At 31.6% G+C, this 2,679-nt stretch overlaps 1 protein-coding gene across 1 annotated transcript in view; it reads left to right on the top strand.

Moving 5' to 3' along the window:
* Positions 1 to 215: 215 nt before the first annotated feature.
* Positions 216 to 2,679, top strand: part of LOC111088283 — a 33,522-nt gene continuing 31,058 nt past the window's right edge. Inside the window, exon 1 of the mRNA XM_022397950.1 lies at positions 216 to 369. The gene's annotated coding sequence lies outside the window, so the exon portion shown is untranslated. The remainder of the gene's footprint in view (positions 370 to 2,679) is intronic.

Genomic DNA, 2,679 nt, shown 5'->3' with positions numbered 1-2,679 from the left:
CTTTAGATTTCATTTACCACAAATCGAGTTTTAACATAGTTTCCGGCTTACAAATTCAATTAGCTGAAAGATTTCGGCAACGTTTACCTTACGAAGATTCTCGTGCTGTGTCGCTATTGGTGCTTTATAACTGACTTCGAGGCACTATTGATTTTCTTCTTCATCTGTGGAAAGTAAACTGTACACGTATATCATTCTTAAAATGTATGCTTGGGATGAAAGATAAGTGTAATAGCAATGTTTGAAGCATGATTTCGAGCTCACAGATATTCGTGGAAACTATTACCGTAGTTGGAAATGCTGTTAGACTGATTCTTTGACATCAATTTCCTGGTTATTCTTCCCTGCAATTATCAAACCTCGTAAATGGTATAGTTTCCTTTTACTCTGTTAATAAGCAGTAACTAATCATCTAGAATCACTGGAATTATTTTGAAAAATAAAGAAACATATTAAAGCAAAGATTCAGTTTTACTCAGATTAATACATTATATACAAAATAGTTTGGGGTATATAAATTAATCTTTATGAAATTTCCATAAAAGATACTTTGCTCAATATTATGTTTTTAGCTTATAGTTCGGAGTTTTTAATGATTTTCTTTCTTAAGTAATTAAGTTTTTCATTTACTCGTGAGAACTTCGTACTTTTTATCATATTTATTAGCAGTTCCTACCCCTGTTGATTTCGTTCTTTCCTATTTAAACTACCCTTAACAAACATACAGCTGAAGATGGAAAACCCTGTTGATTTCGTTCTTTCCTGTTTAAACTACCCCCAATTTTTTAAAACTCGAAAATAATAGAAGTGGACTGATGGTTTCTTGAGATTGGATAAAATATCCTCTAAGCAAGTCTTTTATTTCTAGAATTAGCCTAAACTATTTACGAAGGGTCGAAGTTAGGATGATAAACAATATTGAAGATAAACTTAACCCTATTTAAATCTTACATCTTATAGACAAGCTGACTTTAAAAAGTGATAACAAAATTCGGGCTGATCTCTGACACAGATAATTTATAACAATCGTGTTAAGTTAACAGGGTTTGTCTGACTATCATATCCTTATCTTGTAACAATCATGTCAAGTTGGCAGTGTTTGTCTGACTCTTATCTTGTAACAATCATGCGAAGTTAACAGTGTTTGTTTGACTGTCATATCCTTATCTTACAACAATCGTCTTAAGTTAATTAACAGTTAAAAGCTCAGGTTTTACTTATTTCTCACACCTATATCGCCCGTCAGTCATGTTTAATTCTTGAATTATGTTAATTAAGTTCTAGTCTTGATATAGCCGTGAACGATGTTGAGTTCTTTCTACAAGGATTACAAGGATGTAATGAATGCTGACATGTCGTTGAAGGGAGATACTCAGTTTGTGAATAATTTTTTTATACAGAATCGTCTACATTTAATTGCGATATTTTACGTTTTCAAACTTAAATATTTGAAGTTGGATCCTCAGATTTGTGGCATAGTTTAATTCGAGTTAGAAAGTTTCTAAATGTCGTCATCCCCGTCGCTTTATAAATAGTCGTCATTGAACTAAACTACTTGTAGGCGTGCTGGATTTGACACTGTCCTTATTCATCACCCTTACTAACACGGATGTAAAGCAAACAAAGGAATTCTAACTGTGTAAATAGAAAATCTCCAAGGTAAGTGACGTCAATTGCCATCCCATGCTTAGACAGTGTTTCAGTGACGTTATTTGTTACGTATAAACTGTTCAATAGGGTATGATAACTTGACGATCTGAATGAATGGTGTTTACATTCTGGTTATCTTCTATTGTACCTGATTAATTTCACATCTATTTTAAAATATCCGATATAATAAAGCGTTTCGAAGAGTGTAGAACTTTAAGATTATTATAACTTGAATATAACATATTTTAGTGTTCAATTTTATTAGGAAAGAACGAAATCAGCAGGTTATTCCATCTTCAGCTGTATGTTTGTTCGGATGTACTTTACTGAATTAACAAGCCATTAGTTTTACAGACTTGATATTACGTGGATGTACTTTACTGAATTAACAAGCCATTAGTTTTACAGACTTGTATTACGTGGATGTACTTTACTGAATTAACAAGCCATTAGTTTTACAGACTTGATATTACGTGGATGTACTTTACTGAATTAACAAGCCATTAGTTTTACAGACTTGATATTACGTGGATGTACTTTACTGAATTAACAAGTCATTAGTTTTACAGACTTGTATTACGTGGATGTACTTTACTGAATTAACAAGCCATTAGTTTTACAGACTACGTAATACCAGTCTGTAAACTAATGACTTGTTAATTCAGTAAAGTACATCCACGTGATACAAGTCTGTAAACTAATGACTTGTTAATTCAGTAAAGTACATCCACGTAATATAATATTTGTTTCTAACTTTCATCTTTGAAAACTGATATATAATGCTTTCATTTTACAAAAGATTGTTATTGAAGAATTTTGACTTTATATTTTACTTTACAGTTGTTTTTCACAATTAGCAGGTGCAATAAGTACAATTGTAGTAATTTTTGATAAACATATAAGCTAAGCCTATAATAAAAAAACGTTGTTTGGCAAGAAAATCAATACCGTATTTTTCGGAATACAAGACGCACGCTTATTTTGAAGACAAAGTTTTTGGGAAAAAAGCTACAGTCGCATTTGAAAGAT

Source organism: Limulus polyphemus, unplaced genomic scaffold, assembly GCF_000517525.1.
Source record: "Limulus polyphemus unplaced genomic scaffold, Limulus_polyphemus-2.1.2 Scaffold3483, whole genome shotgun sequence".
NCBI classification, from domain to species: Eukaryota; Metazoa; Arthropoda; class Merostomata; order Xiphosura; family Limulidae; genus Limulus; species Limulus polyphemus.
The sequence above is the reverse complement of the archived record's forward strand: the minus strand, read 5'-3'. Positions and strand labels throughout refer to the sequence as shown.